The sequence below is a fragment of the Lagenorhynchus albirostris genome, chromosome 1 (assembly GCF_949774975.1).
Source record: "Lagenorhynchus albirostris chromosome 1, mLagAlb1.1, whole genome shotgun sequence".
Lineage (NCBI taxonomy): Eukaryota > Metazoa > Chordata > Mammalia > Artiodactyla > Delphinidae > Lagenorhynchus > Lagenorhynchus albirostris.
This window is the reverse complement of record NC_083095.1, coordinates 132,851,212-132,869,267: the sequence shown is the minus strand read 5'-3', so window position 1 is coordinate 132,869,267 and position 18,056 is coordinate 132,851,212. Positions and strand designations below refer to the sequence as shown.

Below are 18,056 nucleotides of genomic sequence, written 5' to 3'. Positions count from 1 at the left end.
CGGGTTCGTGCCCCGGTCCAGGAAGATCCCACATGCCGCGGAGCGGCTGGGCCCATGAGCCATGGCCGCTGAGCCTGCGCGTCCGGAGCCTGTGCTCGGCAACGGGAGAGGCCACAACAGTGAGAGGCCCGCGTACCGCAAAAAAAAAAAAACAAAAACAAATGCACAGGCAACAAAAGCAAAAATAGACAAATGGGGCTACATCAAACTTAAAATCTTCTGCGTGTCAAAGGAAACAATCAACAAAGTGAAAAGGCAACCTAGTGAACGGGAGAAAATATTTGCAAATCATATATCTGATAAGGGCCTAATATCCAGAATATATAAAGAATTCCTATGACTCAACACCAAAAACCAAAGAATCCGACCCAAAAGCGGGCAAAGGACTTGAAAAGACATTTCTCCAAAGAAGATATACATATGGGGGGCGGGGGGATGAGGAGGGCCCTCAAACTGAGCCTCTTCAGACATGACCCCCAGATCAAGGCTGTTTCTCCTCACTCAGACTGGGCCCCCTTCCCCTCCACCCCGGGCTGCCCCCTCACCCTCCCAGTCCAGCCAGGCCTGGTGGTGATAGATGCTGTCCCAGAGCAGGCATTTCAGGCAGCTGCCTCTCCCGCCGCCCAGCAATATGATTAATGCTTAGCCTGCCAGGAGCCCATTCATCACGGCCATGCCACATCCCCACAAGCGCAGGGCAGATGGGCTGCACTGGGGCCTGCCTGAGTCCTGGCCCACAGAGTCTTCCCAGGTCCCAGCCAGGCCAGAGACCAAAGCCTCGCTGAGGGGTGGGGTCCAAGTGATGGCCACATAGGGAAGAGGGCTTTCTGCAGCCCTCACCACCTCACTCCTGCCCCTTCCTTTCAGCCTCCAGGGAGGGACCTCCAGGGGCAGCTCTAGGGGATCAGATAGAGCTAATGGGAACACCACCCCGTGTACTCCTTCCCAGCTATGTGGCCTTGCAGACCTCATCTTCTCTTCACAGCTCAGCTTCCATATCTGTAACATAAGAGCAGTAAGAAGCTGCCAGCGGGTTCAGTTGAGGTGATTTATATCACGTGCTCCCCTGAGGCCTGGCCTGCAGCAGGGCTGGGGCAGGATCCTGACTCCTTAGACCTTGCGGGGCTCTCCTGGGACTGCCCACTGAGCAAAACCAGAGCTGCGCCCCACCACGCAGGTCAGAACCCTGCCCCACGACTGCATAGTCACTACACCCCCTCCGGCCTCAATTTCCGCAGCAGCAGAATGGGCATAATAAAATCATCACTAACCCATGCTTGGCATACAACGTCTTAGCCACTGATCGTTTTTATTATCCTGGGGCACTTTCCAGCCCACCTTCGGCACCCCCCTCCTGGCAGGTAGGCTGGGTGGGGGGCTGGACAGAGTCATGGGAGGCCTGTGCAGGAGAACAGGCTGGGCCCGGGCACCAGGCTCCGATGTAGAAGCCGCCCCCAGGTGCCAATACCGTAGGAGGTGTCAGGGAGCCGCCCTACTGCCCCAGTTTCCCAGAAGTGTCCAGCCGAAGTCGGGGAGCGAGGAGGACGTGCAGTCACATATGCACATCCAGGACCACGCATGACCACTGCCCGGGACAGTCAGAGCCTAGCACTAGAGCCCCACCCGTTCCTGGTGCCCTGCATGCCCCCCAGGGCAGAGGACACAGGTGGGTTCAATCCCACCCCTGCCTCTTCTGTGACTTGGGTCAACTCACCTTCCCCACACGGGCCTCTGTTTTTCGTATGGCAACAGGGCTAGTGACATCCCTCTCCTGTATGAGGAATGAACAATGCTACGTGTGTGAAAACTGTGCCAGGTGCCTGGCAGGTGGCATGTGCCAGGTCTTTCTCCTTCCCCTCTCTCCTCCCTGTCTCCCACCTCCACCTGCCAGGCCTTTCAGGCCAGCCCCGTCGTTATCACTGCTGCCCCCCCACCGCGCCCCATTCAAGCAGCCTCCCCATCTCCTCACAACTTGGATTTCACCCCTCTGTGCCCATCTCCACCCTGGTGTCTGAAAGCACCAATCACCAAAGCGGGGACAAGCTGCCTCCACCTCATACCCAGCAGTGCCCCCGGCAGCCTTCAGTAATTGATACCCAGAGGAAGGCAGCAGAAAAGAAGCCAGAGCCACCACCCCAACCACAGCCACAGGAGCTGGAGGACAGAGATACCACTGGCTTCAGCTGGAGCTGGCTCTGCTGCCCACCCCACCCATAAGAGCAACCGGCTACAAATCCTGGCAATAATAATAGCTCCACTGACAGGGTCCTCACCACGTGACAGGCCATGTTTAAAGGCTTCTCATGCATCCTCTTACCCAATCTTCCCAACATCCCTATGAGGAAGCGACTGCTATGCCCATTTTACAGATGAGGAGACTGAAGCACAGAGACGTTAGGAAACTTGCTCAAAGTCACACAGCTCACAAGCAGTGACAACAGTATGAACCCAGGTGGTCTGGTTCAGAACTTGGGCTCTTAACTCTATACTTTTCTGCTAAGTCCATCCCCCAGCACCACAGAAATGCCCATGACCGGAGATCTGGTGGGGAGAAGGGAGAAGGCCATGGGGTCTCCCTTCTGTGCTGTGTTGAGCTGACTGAGGTGAAAACCAAGGAAACAGAGCAGTATTTGAAGCAGAGACACTGACTTCTTAAAGCTGAAAATTACATCCCCAAGAATAGGATGTCAATTAGGGCATAGGCCTGACACCCAGCCCCATCATTCCCCTGTTTTAGAAATGAGGGCAGTCACAGCTTGGGTCTGCATCTCAGACCCACATGAAAAAGGCCAGTGAACTCTGGCAGCGATGATAGAATTGGGGTGGGTGCCTGGCAAGCCCACCAATCCAGCCAAGACCCTTTCCCCAGGCCTCCTGCGCTCTTCTGGGGGGGGGGGCCCAGGCCTCTTCCGGAGTGGCCCTCACACTTCTGGTCCCCTCAGATGAGTGCACACCCCTTGGTGCCCACGTGGGGCTTCACGTGGGGCAGAACATTGGCCAAGGCTGGCCACCACCCACGCCCAGCCTGGACTGCAGATGGAGCCCGTGCCCTGGTGTGACCTGCGGGCCTGCGGCTCCTCCTTCTGCCCCTGGACAGATGCTGTTGTAACTGTGGCTCCCAGACTTGCATAATGCCTCCCCGCCAGGCTCCCCATGCACCACACACACACACACACACACACACACACACACACACACACACACACACACACACACACACACACACACACACACACACACACACACACACACACACACACACACACACACACACACACACACACACACACACACACACGCTCTGATCCAGCACAGGTTTCTTCTATTCCAAACATTTCTCGGGCCATCCCACAGTCTTAAATAATCAGACATGCATCGGATGCCAGTTGCAGGTGTGCCAGATGCCATCCCTTCAGGTCTGTGGTCAGCCTTGTGGATTTGAAGCTGCCCTTCCCAGCCTACCCTTAGTAGCATCCCTGCTACCGAATCCCACGTCTGGGGCAAGCGCCTGGAGCTTGCTCTCAGTCAACTGAATGGGGCTAGAGCCCACTCAGCCACCCAAGGGGTGGCGGGCTGGGGAGGGCAGCTAAGGGCAGTTACTGTGGGCTAGCTCCTAAGGGTGGGGACAAACTCTAAGCATAGGGGCTGTCAGTGTCCAGGCACAGAGGAGAGGGAAGTGGGTCGTGTCTAGGAAGGATAGATGTGCCCCGGAGAGGGAACCTGAGAGAGCAGCCAAGTGGCTTCATCTTGCAGCCCCGCTGATTGTGGCCTCCTGGTCCAGACAGGAGTCCAGCTCCCACCCCACATACCATGGCTTCTCTGGAGGGCAGAGCCCAACTCCTGGGGGCCTGGCCAGGGGACATGGTGGCCAAAGGTGTGGCCTCTAACCATGCCTCTCCCCTTGGGAGGCCCCAGACTGGGAGGAAAGGTGCAGAGTAGTGGAGAGTGATACATAGACTGTGGGACTTGGAGGGAGAACCTGAGCCAAATTCTACCTTGGCCGCCAGGGTCCACCCCCACCTCTCAGCTTCGGCTCTAGGCTCCTTTCCACCTCTAGGAAGGGAACAAACTGCTCCCTCTCATGAGTTGTTGGTAAGATTAATGAGCTAATTAAAGTGTAAAAAATGTTTCTTGTAGACTTAAAAGAGGTGATCAACCATGGCAAATTAATAACAATGAACACCCCTCCTCCAGGCAGTCTGCCTGGATTGGGTCCACTGGGCACAGTTTTCCCTCGCAAGAATGGCAGGAAGGCTGCGCCGGCCTTCGCAGGAGTGTCTGAGCCGCTGTGGGCTGCTCTTCTCTGTTCCCCAGAGTCCTGCAGACTCTTCCCGATAACCAGACCCACCCTGTGCCTGGCCCTGGGCTCTGTGTTCACAGAACTCAGTCCATGAGGCAAAATAACTGGTGTGTCTTTTAACATTTACTGAGCATCAACTGTGTGCCAGCCTCTGTACCAGTCCTTCTCCACACAACACAATGCCCGGAAGGATACACTGGGAGGAGCCCCCTTTCAGAGATGAGGAAATGCGGAGGAGTGGGTCGCACAGACAAGGGTGAAGCCAGAACTCCAGCTGGTTACCCCCGTCCTGGGCTGTGTAGCAAGGTTAGGCTGCCAGACGAGGATGGAGAGCCAGGGAGGCCCGCCCTCATGTCCCCCACTGCTCCCCACTGGCTGCTGCTATTGCTGTGAAAGGCTTTCGGGGGGAATGGTGCCACCTCCCCTACTTCACACCCCTCTGCTCCCTCCTGTGTGTGGAGGCGAGGCTGACTCGGCAGACACACTTGGGCCCCCTGACGCCAAATTAAAGCCATAACCCTCTTAGAAATCATTCACTCAGCAAAGCCTTCTTGGAACTGCAGTCCGAGGAGACACAGGGAGCTGGGGGGAGGGAAAGCACCTGCCCCGAGACCTGCTGGGGCCTGCCTGTGCAACCCCTCATCAAACAGTGTTCCCCAGACCCAGGAATCGTGTCCCCAAAATGCTCACTCATTGAAGAGCACGGCCAGGCCCCCAAAGCCTGAGCTCGACCACCTAGAGCACCTACAGCCTAACTTAGACCTTGGCCTGCCCCCCACAGGCAGGCCCACCTCCCCTGAGTGGCCCACAGCTCTGCCCCCTGCTCAGTGAGGGGCCTCCAGGGTCCCTCCAGGGTCTCACTCCTGGCTGGTGCCTCTGCCAGCAGCCCCCAAACCCCAAAAGCCCCCACAACCCTGACCCCTCAGACCGAGGAGCCACCCTCCTCTTTTCTTCCCCAAAGCTGATTCCCAAACCCTTTTTTTCACCCTGCAACTCAACAGGACCCCCAGGAGCATGGCTGGAGGAGGGCAAAGGTGGGCTCCAGGAGATGGAAGAGGAGAAATGGTGGCAGAGAGGGCCGAGCAGAGGGAGACAAGGCCCCTGGAACCTGCCCTGCACGCACACACCCTAGGGCCCAGACTCATCCACCAACCCAGACAGCTGCTGCTGCTTACCTCTCGGGGGGGTTAGCGTGAGCGGGCTCAGGGGCTCTTCAGAGGGACACCTGCAGAGAGAAAGCAGAGAAGGGGTGAGACCGCAGTCAGATGGAGACCAGCAGACTCCTCACCCACAGGACCCATCTGGCAATCAACCCCACCAAACCTCTGCCCACAGCCCGGGACAGAGGGAGCAGCAGACTGGGCAGCCAAAGGATGCCAGACTCACTCCAGGGTCAAGAATGCACTTTCTGTAAAGCAAGTACCTGGCTGCAGCTGGCTGGGGAGGGGCCTCAGGAGGGATGGAGCTGGGGGGAGGGGTGCTCCCTGTGGCAGGCCCGAGTGCCCATAAACAGAGAGCAGCTGTCTCCACCTCCCCATACCTGTGGGCTCTCTGGCCCCTGGACACACAGGACTAAACCTCAAATTCTCCCTCCTGAGGTCAGATGTGGTGGCCACAGGGAGCACCCAGGCCCTCTCCTTCATCTCTCACTGGGACCTTGACAGGGTCATCTCAGCTTTGTCACTGGCTCGCCCCATGACCCTGGGCCGGCCCTTCCCCTCACTGTGCCTCGGCTTCCCCATCAATACAAGTAAGTGCGTCAGAGTTACCTGGAGGGCTTAGGAAAACATGGCATGCTGGACCCCACCCCCAGAGTTTCTGATTCAGCAGGTCCAGGGCGGGGCCTGAGAATCAGCATTTCCAAGAAGCTCCCAGGTGCTGCTGCTGCTGCTGCTGCCATTTGGGGATCACACTTTGGGAACTGCCAGTCTAGATGTGTCTGGCCTGTAAACTGCATAGTCCACACCCTCAAGGAGTTCATAGGCTGACTGAGAAGACCACACTCATGTGCACACACGGCTGATTCAAAGCAGCCACCGCAGGTCAGCTTATATTGAATAGATCCGATAGGTGTGGGATATGGGCCAGTGCAGTCATGGAAGGCTTCCTGGAGGAGGTAGAGACTAAATTTACTATTTTTACATATTGTAGTCTTATCACTATACAAGTAATACAGGCGTACCTTGTTTTATTGCACTTCACAGATATTGTGGTTTTTACAAATTAAAGTTTTGTGGCAACCCTTCATCGAGTAAGTCTGTCAGCACCATTTTTCCAACAGCATTTGCTCACTTCATGTCTGTGTCACATTTTGGTAATTCTTGCAATATTTGAAACCCTCCACCAGCAAAAAGATTATGACTCACTGAAGGCTCAGATGATGCTTAGCATTTTTTTAGCAATAAAGTATTTTTTAATTAAGGTATGTACTTTGTTTTTTCAGACACAATGCTATTACTTAATAGACTACAGTATAGTATAAACATAATTTTTATATACACTGGGAGACCAAAAACTTCACGTGACTCACTTTATTGCAATATTCACTTTATTGTGGTGGTCTGGAACCAAACCCACAATATCTCCAAGGTATGCCTGTACATGAAAGCTCTGTCTTGTTAAGAGCTTCAAATACAGGTATTTGTAGGGTAAACATGCTCTCACTCCCAACCACATCTCCAGAGGTCCTGACGGCCCGGCTGGTGTGAAACTTTCACTATGCATTTGCACAGACATACAGAGAGGTGCACAAGTGTTTACATAGAGAACAAACCTGCAGTTACGCGCCAGAGAGTATGGTCTCTATGCTGGTGTATAATCGCGTTCCTCACAATAGATTCTGGAGATCTTTCCCTGTCTGTACATAAAGATAACAATAATCACTGCTTGTACTCACTGAGCACCTACTAATTGCCAGACACTGGGTTGAGCACTGTGTGTATTAACCCATTTAATCCTCATAACAACCCCCCCAAGACGGGTGCTGCTGTTAGCCTAATTTGTAGATGAGAAAACCAAAGTGCAGAGTAACCTGCCCAAGAACGCCCAGCCTAGGGAGTGGCTGAGCCCATGAAGCGCCAGTGTCTGTGCTCCAAACAGAGCCCCACTATGCTCGGTGCTACGTGGAGGAACTCCCTCACCTACGTAATCAGACCTCCCAGGATGAGTGCTTAGGGGGTTCCAGTTTCTTATTTCAAACATTGCTGGAAAAAAAGCCCGCCTCTTTGTACACATGTATTTCTAAAAAGCAGGTCAAAAGGTATACACATTTTAAATTTTGATACTCACTGCCACATTGTCCTCCAAAAATGTCTGTGCCAGTGTCAAGCTGACCACTCCCTCAGGTGAACACCTACTTAAGAACAATTCCCATTTACTGAGTACCTACTAGGTGCCAGATCCAGTAACATCTGGGTTGTCATCTCTATTTTGCAGATGTGGAACTGAGGCTCAGAGAGGTTAAGTTACTTGCCCAAGGTCACACAGCGGGTAAACAGCGTATCAGTTTGCCTCAATATTATGAAGGAAGAAAGGGAAGAAGAGGAGGGAGGAAAAGACAAAGGGAGAGAGGGAAGGAGATTCCTCAATCCACGTGCCCTTCCATCTTTCTGCTCCCTTTTATAGCAAAACTCAAGAGCTCTCTCTACTAAGTGTCTCATTCTCTACTCCCTCACCTCCTGCTCTCCCTCACTCCCTCTCCAATTGTGCTTCCATCCCCATCACCCCACAAAACTGCTCTTACCAAGGTTCCCAGAAACCTCATTTTTGCCAAACCCAGTGGTCACTCTCTGACACGGCTGACTGCTTCCTCCATCGGGAAACACTATCTCTGGGCTCCCAGGATTCAGCCTCTCCTGGTTGTGCTCCCAGGCTTTCCTCCCTTCTTACCCCACCCGCCTCCAAACATCCGAGGTCACAGGGCTGGCCGGGGCTCTCTGCTCTCTCCTATCTGTGCGTTCCCTGGTGGGTCGGACGTGTAGCTTTAAATCCCAGCCACGCCCCCAGATCTCTCTGCAGCCCCAGCCCTCTCCTGAGCACCAGCTGCGTGAATCCACAGGCCTATTTGTCATCTCCACTCGCTCATCTAACAGACCTGTCCAAAAGAGAACTCTTAATTTTTATCCCCCAAATTATGTCTCCCTCAGCCTTGACTCCTCTCTTTCTCACCCTACACCCAAGCCATCAACACACCGTGTCAGTTCAACCCCAAAAACACATCCAGATCCTGCCCACTTCCCTGGCTCATCTGCTTCCGCCCCTGTCAGCCCTTGCCTGGATAATTGCAGCAGCCTCCTGCCTCCCCAGGCTCCCTGATCCCACCCTGGCCCCAAACTATCAGGGCAGCCACATGATGGTACAAATGGAATCCTGTCACTCTCCAGCCATAGCAAGGGCTTTCCATGGCAGAGAGAATCAGTCTAGACTCCTCAAAGCCTACCCACTGCTCAGAACTCACCTTTGACCACAATCTGGCCCCCTCCCACACTGGCCAGTTTCGGGGACTCTGTCATTGTTGCTCCTGCTGCCCAGAATGCTCTTTCCCCAGACCTCCCTATCACCCTGGTCAAATGGGACCTCCTTTATCTTCCCTGGTCATCCCCATGCACCCCAATCTCTACCATCTTTCATAGACTTTATCCCTACCTGACATTCTCTTGCTGATTTAGTCCTTGTTTCTCAGGGATCTCCTCATCATAATACAAACCCAGTTAGGCAGGGAGGGACCGTGTCCATCTTGTTCAGCTCTATATCCACCTCTCGCTATGTGCAGTACTCAGCACATAGCAGACACTCAGTAAATATTTGTTGAATAAATGAATAAAAGAATGAAGAGGCAGAGGCAGCTCTATCTGGCTCCAAAGCCTGTGCTTCTATTTTCTACACAGTCTGCTGCCATATGAAGTGGGAAGGAGCCGGAAGGCACACCCAGCAGGGCAGGACCCTCTGAGCAAAGGCTGGGAGGTGGGCACAAAGCTGGGACAAGGCCAGCTGGAGTGGCGGATGCACACTCAAGAGCAGTGGGGCCTGAGGCCTCCCTGGGATGCCCAGCCCAGCAGCCCCGCCCCAGGTGGGAACTGGGGCTCTCACACCTGCCAACCTGTCCCATTCAGGAGGGAGCCTTGGGGGGCAGCCGGCAACTGAGCATGACTGGCAGGGGGCCAGGATGCCTGCCAACAGCTGGCACTGCTGCTTGGCCGCCAAGTAATCGTGTTAGCCAGCGGAAATTGGTCCAGGGAGCGTTTTCCTTCGCCTCCCATTTTCATTCTCTTCCCTTCCCCCTTGGAGCTGCAAGACTCGGAAGATTGATCTTTGCCTGAAACGGAGGCGATAACTCGATATAAGGAACTCTACTGTCCCTCTTGCTGTTTGGAGGTTTTAAAACATTTTAAAGGGCTAGGGACAAAACAGCTTGTCCTCAGGGCTCTCGGGGGCTGCCCATCCTCCCCTGGTAGCCCCCCACCTCCGCTCATGCCTCTGCTCGTGCCCCTCTCCCAATTCTCTATCTGCCTCCTTCCCCCTTCTTTTTCCCTTGGGATGCCTTGATGGAACAAAGGTTAAAAATATCCCCTTTCTCTTGCAGGTTTTAAAAATAATTTCGTTGAGGTCAGGGCTGGATCCGCCAATCGCCCTGTCTCCCACTGCCCCGCCCCTGTGGCTGCCCCCCACTCCCCAGAGTCACCAGCCAGCCTGGGGGTGACAAGTTGGCTCAGTCCACCTGTTCTCAGAGCATTTCCAAAGGGAGCCAGCGAGGCCCAGGCCAGAGATGGCTTTTGTTCCAGCAAACAGCTCTTTAAAGAGCCGCCTAATGACACACAAAGGAGGCAAAGCTCCAACTGGGACCCAGGTTTTGCCCCACCTCACTGGAGGTGCATGCCTCCCCCTCCCCAATCAGCCCCACCGTCCAGCCTGGGACCCACGGCCCTGTGCCCCTACATACATCCACATCATCAATCGACATTTATTGAGCACCTACGCTGTGCCAAGCATTGGGCTGGGAGCTGGGGATGCAGGGGACAACCAATCCCTTCTGATTCCTGCCCCCAGTGGCCTGAAAGCCTGGCGAGCAATCAATGGTCACACTGATGGGGGGGCAGGGGGGAAGCCCACTCCACACTGGGATGAGGGGGCTCTGAGCGCATGGACAGTGGTCAGGGAAGGCTTGCCTGAGGAACTGTCCTTAGAGCAGAAATCTACAGGACAAGTAGAAGATCACAGGGCAGAGGGTGTGGGTGGAGGGCTCCAGGCATTATAGGGAGGGTCTGCTCTCAGGAGGATGCCACCCAATAGGGGTAGGGGGAGGAGTTCTTCCCCAGGGCTCTCCACCTGCAAAGGGAGGCCAGATCCCATGATTCCCTACCTGGCATTCAAGGCCCTTCCTAGCCTGGTCTCTGACCCCAAGACCCCCTCATCTCCAGCCTCCCCTTTCAAGGTACAGCTCAAGTGTTGCCTCATCGGCCCCAGGGCAGGAATTTCTGCTCCCTCTGGGCTCCTACACCCGTGCTCCTCCCCATGCCAGCCTCCTGCTGGATGTTACAGGCCCACCTGCTCACACAGGCAATGCTGAGTAGTCTCTGTGTAGCCGCAGCCCCGCACAGAGCCAGGAGTGTGTGCCAAGTAGAAGGGAGCAACTGGGGACACCATCAGGTTCCGACTCAGATCAGGGACAGCCGAAGGTATCAGAGAGAGCTTCCTGAAGAGGTAGGTCAGGGCTCTGAATAAAGAAGGATTTGGACAATATAAGGGGGGTGGGCGGGGGATCCAGTAACCAACAAGGACCTACCGCATGGCACAGGGAACTCTGCTCAATGTTATGTGGCAGCCTGGATGGGAGGGGAGTTTGGGGGAGAATGGATACATGTATATGTATGGCTGTGTTGCTTTGCTGTGCACCTGAAACTATCACAACATTGTTAATCTGCTATACTCCAATATAAAATAAAACGTTTAATAAATAAAATGAAAAAAAAAAGGTGGGTGGGTGGGACTTCCCAGGCTGTCCAGTGGTTAAGACTTCACCTTCCAATGCAGGGGGTGTGGGTTCAATGGGAGCTAAGATCCCACATGCCTCGAGGCCAAAAAACCAAAACAGAAACAATATTGTAACAAATTCAAAAAGACTTTAAAAATGGTCCACATAAAAAAAAAAAAAAAAGGGACTTTCCTGGTGGTCCAGTGGCAAAAAATCCGCCTTCCAATGCAGGGGACGCAAGTTCAATCCCTGGTGGGGGAACTAAGATCCCACATGCCGCAGGGCAACTAGGCCCATGTGCCACAACTACTGAGCTCACGCGCCTCATCTAGAGAGCCCGCATGCCGCAAACTACACAGCCCACGCACTCTGGAGCCCATGTGCCACAACTAGAGAAGAGAAAACCCGCACGCCACGGCTAGAGAGAAGAGATCCGTGCGCCACAGCTAGAGTGAAGCCTGAGTGCCACAACGAAGAGCCCACGCGCCACAACGAAAAGATCCTGCATGCATCAATGAAGATCCTGTGTGCCTGCAACTAAGACCCGATGCAACCTAAATAAATTAATTAAATATTTTTTTTTAAAAAAAGGTGGGGGGGATCCAGGGCGGCAGAGACAGAGCAGCTCAGAAAAGGCCCGAGGAGGTGGGCACCCAAAGACTTGAAGCCTGCCTAGTCTGATCTCTAAACTGCAGCACTTAAGAAGTCAAGTTGGAGAGGGGGAAACTGAGGCTCAGAGAGCAGCTGCTTCCACTAGGCTATGCAGCCAGGCAACAGCGGCAGGCAGGATGCTGTCCAAAGGCCCTTAGGCAGGCACTGTCCACCAGCACCCATTTCCAGCATCCTCGACCCCCATTAGAAGAGCTCACGGACTAGTACTCAGGCAGCTACCACACCATGCGGCCCATGGAAGGAGGGTGGGAGCCCGGAGAGCCCAAACCTGAGCTAGGGAGGCAAGAGGTACCTGAAGCGGTTCTCTAAGATGTTTGCTGGGCTAAGAAAGGCACTCCAGACGGGAGTCATCCTGGGCAAGGCCCCAGAAGAACCTCCGTCAGATTTGCTTCTCTGCCCACACCCAGGGTTTCTGGCCTGGCTGGGCTCCTGGGAACATGGGTCAGCCCACTCAAGCCCGAACCTTGAAGAAACCAACCCCTTCCCCGCCTACCACCACATTGCCCTGAGAGGCTGTTCTGGGAAACCCGTAGCCAGTCTCAGGCTTCCTGTCCCCCACTTTTGGCCCTGAGGTCCCAGCCCCCTTGGGTCAAGGACACAGCAGAGGCTAAGGGCTCTTGCCCAGGAAGGTCCCTGACTACCCCTCCAGCATCCCCCAGGCAGCCCTGGAAACCAAGCCACGGCCCCTACAGATTGCAGTGTGGCTAGCCTCTCTCCCCAGGGCCCACCACCGCCAGGAAGAAACGGAAAGGCCCAGCCTGCCCCCGTGGTTCTGCAGGCGAGTGGCTTCCCGCCTCAGCTTCTCCAACACGGCCCCCTGAGGCCGAGGGCTCTGCGGGTCTCAGGCTGGTTGGAGGTACAGGAAGCTCAATGTAACCAGCCCAGCCCCGCTGCTGGGGACTGAAGCCCTGGTCCCATACAGACCAGGGAAGCCTCACCCAGAAGGTCCACACACAAGGCTTCCCAGGACCTCAGCTGAACCCAGAGAGGAAACCAGCGTTCAGATAGAGGGGGGAGAGAGTCTGCTGGGGGGAGGGGCAGAGAGCGGCTTGGGCCATACTCAGTGGGCAGAGCCTGGATGTCAGGCGGATGGAAATATTGGGCATCAGCCTCTGTGCCCAGTAGCTTCATGGGTTGAGCCAAGCAGAGGAGTAGGGCCTTCAGCCAGTTACTGGCAAATGCAAGGCTGGACAGAGGGGCCACTCCAGGGGAGCCGGCTGACCTGGCTCAGCCCCCCCCAAGCCCAGCTTGGGCCAGGCCAGAAAAACTGCCACTGGGCATGTGTGGAGCTGAACGTTCTTTCCTAAGCCTCTGAGGGGTAAGAAGGCCCAGGCTGGTCCCCCAACCACGGCCTCCGGCCAGCCCAGCCAGAGCTGCCCCTCCCTGTCACTGTACCCACAGCCTTTGGGAAGCAGAGTCACAGCAGACAGGGTCTTGCAGAGCCACCATCTGGGTGGCTGACACAGCAGCTTACCTACCCTCCCAGCAGCCCTCTGAGGGGGCTGTGAGCATCCCCCTTACAGAGGGGAAAACCGAGGCTGAGTGGAAGACACAGAGAATCCTGCTCCCAGCCCAGTGATGAGAGAAAAACCAGATGATGGGCAAAATCATAACTTTTATCCAGCCCATCAGAGAGCTGAGGTCACAAGGCAACCAGGGGAACCAAACTGCAGAGGATGACAAGCTGCTCCAAGGAGAGTGGGACACACAGGCGGCTTCACCTCTGGCAGAGTCGGGAGGAAAGGGTGCTGTCAAAACAGCAGATGAGGGGCTTCCCTGGTGGCGCAGTGGTTGGGAGTCCGCCTGCCGATGCAGGGGACACGGGTTCGTGCCCCGGTCCGGGAAGATCCCACATGCCGTGGAGCGGCTGGGCCCGTGAGCCATGGCCGCTGAGCCTGCACGTCCGGAGCCTGTGCTCCGCAACGGGAGAGGCCACAACAGTGAGAGGCCCGCGTACCACAAAAAAAAAAAAAAAAAAAAAACAGCAGGTGAGGGGCACTAGAGCCCGTGAGCCACGACTACTGAGCTCAAGTGCCACAACTACTGAAGCCCGCATGCCTAGAGCCTGTGCTCCTCAACAAGAGAAGTCCCCGCTCACCACAACCAGAGGAAGCCCGCACGCAGCAATGAAGACCCAATGCAGCCAAAAATAAAATAAATTAAATAAATTAAAAAAACAGGTGAGCAGAAAGCAGCGACAGGTGGAGGAAATCGCAGGGGCTGAGTGTGGATCAGCATATGACCATCTAGATCCCACGGTCCCAGACAAAATGGGGGTTAGCCCTCCCCACCAGCTTGTTTCCACAGCCGCTCACAACACTCATGAGAAAGCGTGGGGCACAGTGGGAGATGGAAGAAACATCCCTCAGTGCGCAGACAGAACACCAGCCACCTCCCCTCCCTGCTGACTCGGTTGTCCCCCAACTGCCCGCCAGCCTTCCCTGCCAGGAGGGGGTCTCACTAGGGGATTTGGGCAACCCCTTCTCCTCTCTGGGCTCCTTCCCTTGTCAGTCACATCCATCACGACCATCACCTTTGCTACGGCCCACAGGGTAATGAGAGTGGGCCTGCAGGGAGCCCAGGGACCAGGGGAGGGGAAAGAGAGCACCAGGGCCCACACCTTCTCTGTGGAAGGGGGAGCATGACCCCGATACCCCGAAAGCGGAGTTGAGGGGCTGAAAGGGCACAGATTACTGGGGGCGGGGGTCAGAGCTGAGGCTTCGTAGCCTCACGCCTGTGCCCTGTGCCCTTCCTAAAGGAGCCCCAGCCAAAGGAGGGTGGGCAGGGTCCGCTCCATTCCTTCTGAAGGTGGTCTACTCTGGGCAGGGAGTGGGGGTTGATTTTCGTTTCTCTCTCCTCGAAGAACCTTTAGACAGTCAAATTATAGTTCGATATAAAAGCAGAGGCAAAGACATCAAGTTCAGGAGTTATTCTCTTCTTAATGAGCAAGTGGGGAAGACGGAGGGAGGCAGGAGAGAGGCTGAAGATTGCAGTGACTGAAGGTGGGGGGCAGAGTAGAAGAAAAAGCGCCTAGGCCACCGCTCTGGGGGAGGGCAGCAGCAAGGCAGGGAGCTGGGTGGGCATCGCAAAGGCCGGAGGGGATGCTGCTGTGAACCTGGGGGGAGCGGGGGTGTTACCTCCCAACCAGGCAGGAAAGGTGGCGTCTGAGGAGCTCATGCAGTGAGCACTGCACGCTCCAGGAGTAAGTGGGGAGCCCACCCCACTTTCTTTTATGCAGCCAGACAATCAACAAGTATTTCTTGAGCACCTATTATATGCCAAGCCTTGAGGGTCCTCAGTGCAAGACAGACAAGGTCCTCAGAAGGGAAGAGGATACATTGTAGGCAGGCCTGGTCCAACACCTCCAGGGAGGCCTTGACACTGCTTGTACATTGGACCCATCTGTCAGACACCGGGAAAGCCCAGAGTAGAAGAAAGAGCAGAGGTTTGGAATTAAACAGGCATTGGCCTGAATCCTAAACCTTCATCACAAGCTGTGTCCATGGGCAAGTCCCCAAGTCTCTCTGGGCCTCAGTAAGAATAACGATAGCAGCTAACTTTTATTAAACAGTTACTATGTACTCAGATTTGTTCTACAACTTTACATGTATAAACTCACTTAATCAGTACAACACTATGAAGTAGGTACTATCATTTTCCCCCTTTCCTTGGAGGAAACCAAAACACTGAGAGGTTTAGTGCCTCTCCCAAGGTCACACAGCTAGTAAGTGCAGTAGCCAGGATTCACAGAGGGGACAGCCTGGCTCCAGAGACTGCACCCTTAACCACTGCATCATGGTCAAGAAGCTGTTCCCAACAAAGGCCTTTAGCACTGTTCCAGGCATTCCACTATAATCTAGAATTATTGCCACCCCAACCTGTCTCTGCCCACTGAACTCCTATTCACGCTCTGGAGCCCATCTCAAATGCCCTCTCTGCAGTGAAACCTGACAATTTCTCTCATACCTAAGGAGGATTAAGGCTCAAAAAGATGAAGTGGCTTGTCCAAAGTCACTTAGCTGGGTGACGGCAGAACCTGCCATATACCACACGCACCACATGCCTCTAGCAGGGATGAATGTGGGGATACTATGTGAATGGAGGCCAGCATACGGTCACCTAATAGTTCCTGGGCCACCTGGGAAGGATGTAGAGTACCTGAGCCTGAAAGAGCAGATTATAAGACCTGGGAACAGGATCAATCAGTTAGTCAACAGCACTGTCTAGGCGCCCTCCGTAAGGAACGTGGGTATGAATGAGGGATCTCCTCCATTTCGTTCCATGGTCTCCCATCCCTCCCCCAACCTCAAGGCTGAAAGCACCTACTCTTCTCTCCACCTGTCCAATTCCTGCCCAGCTATTTTTTCAGGTCCAGAACCAGTACTGCTACCTCCTCCAAGAAGCCAGCCCTGATTGTCCAGCACCCTTTAGAGCACCTTGAACCTGCAACCTAAATGAAGACTAAAGCAGATCTAGAGGGTAGAATTGCCCCCATGCCACAGGGAAAGGGCAGTCAGGTGTAGAAGCATGTCGGGTGGGGAGGAGAACACTGCCTGGAGGATAACAAGGCACCCTACCCTGCAGGAGACTCAGGCAAGACACTGCACTCGCTGGCTTGTTGGATGACACCATTCAGTAAGAAACAAATCCCGAGACCCATTCGCCAGGTGAACTGGGAAGGGGCGGGGGTGGGGGGTGGGTATCCATCATACAGATGCTTAATGAATGTGCCGGTCGCAGCGGATGGCAGCACGTACATCTGCCTCCTACCCCTCTCCAGCTCCTTGTGCTCTGGGACCACCCTCTTCCCCCACCCTCAGGCTCAGCCCTTTCCCTAAGCTTTCCTAGAATCATGGACGGAGGATGCAGAGATTAGCTGGTCCAGACCAAAATTCCCATTGCACAGACTCGAAAACTGAGGCCCAGAGAGAGCAGCAATTTACCCAAGGTCACATTGGAAGGCCAAATGTAGAACCTGGACTAGAGCCCAGGTCTCCAGCCAAAGCCCACGTGGCCACTCCCTTAGACTCAACTCTCCAGGGACTTCTCCAAACCCTCCCTGCCTTCAAATTCTGCTGAGTCCAGCCCCATCCCCAGGCTCAGGGCTCCTCCAGAGCACCAGTCCTGGATCTCTCTATCCTTCTGTTCCCCTCGTCTACCCATGACAACATGGCCACACCATGGCAGGCACCCGGGGCTCATGGCCACTTCTGGTAGGACTGAGTGGACGAGGGTTCACAATGAGTCAGAGTGGGAGCACAGGAAGGTCCTGAGGGTCTGCATTAATGACCAGATAAGACCCAGCCCCAGAGAGTCTTCCCAAGGACCGTACCCCCAGGTTCCCTCCCCCGGGGTTAATCACTCCTGCTGTTTGCCTGTTAATTATTCTCTGCCTGGTGACCCCTCACTTCCTAGAAGAGCAGAGGTCAGGCTGGCCCTGGCTGCATCAGAATGTCTACCAATTCCCAGGCTGGACTTTCACCAAGCTGATGGGCAAGTACGCTCGGAACAAATCCCTCGATCAAGTTAACGAGACGTTGATCTGCCCTCTGCCCGTGAACAGAGCAGAGGGAGCCTTGGGGAAGGGGGCTGGAGAAGGGCCAGAGAATGAGGCTGCACACGACACAGGAACCAGGCAAGCCCCCACCCCAGCATCTCCCACAGCTGCCCCCACACCTGAAATGTCACCGTTAAAGGGAAACATCGTTCCTTTGGGGTTCAGAGGCATTAAAGTCTCCTATTAAAGTGAAAATATCCCGGAAAGAAATCACACCCCCAGTCATTACCCACCTCCACGCATCAGCAGAGGAAGTGGGCGGAGGGAGGGGGAAACATCGAGAACCTACTATGTGCCCAGTGTTGGAGGCGACACCGAGGCTTAGGGGCCAAGTGGCTGGCCGGAGGCCACTCAGTCTGTGGGTGGCAGGGCTAGGATTTGAACCCAGAGCCAAGCTCGCTCCTTCCATACGATCCAGACAGGGGCTGTGGCTGCCTCCCTGAGACTCCCTCTGGCAGGATGAGCTGCTGCCCACCCTCCCACGCCCAACAGCCCTGCAGGGCTTCAGGGCAGAGCTTCGCTGGGCCCCTGTGGGTGTGAAAACCAGGAATCGAATC

General features: G+C 55.0%; 1 long non-coding RNA gene across 2 annotated transcripts in view; it reads right to left on the bottom strand.

Moving 5' to 3' along the window:
* Positions 1 to 5,481: 5,481 nt before the first annotated feature.
* LOC132532036 (uncharacterized) overlaps positions 5,482 to 18,056 on the bottom strand; it is a 79,712-nt gene continuing 67,137 nt past the window's right edge. Inside the window, exons 3-4 of one of the 2 annotated variants that reach the window (XR_009544306.1) lie at positions 7,074 to 7,157; positions 5,482 to 5,525 (exon numbers count right to left, since the gene is read on the bottom strand). This is a non-coding gene — a long non-coding RNA (uncharacterized LOC132532036). The remainder of the gene's footprint in view (positions 5,526 to 7,073; positions 7,158 to 18,056) is intronic. The other variant, XR_009544312.1, reaches the window with a different exon arrangement.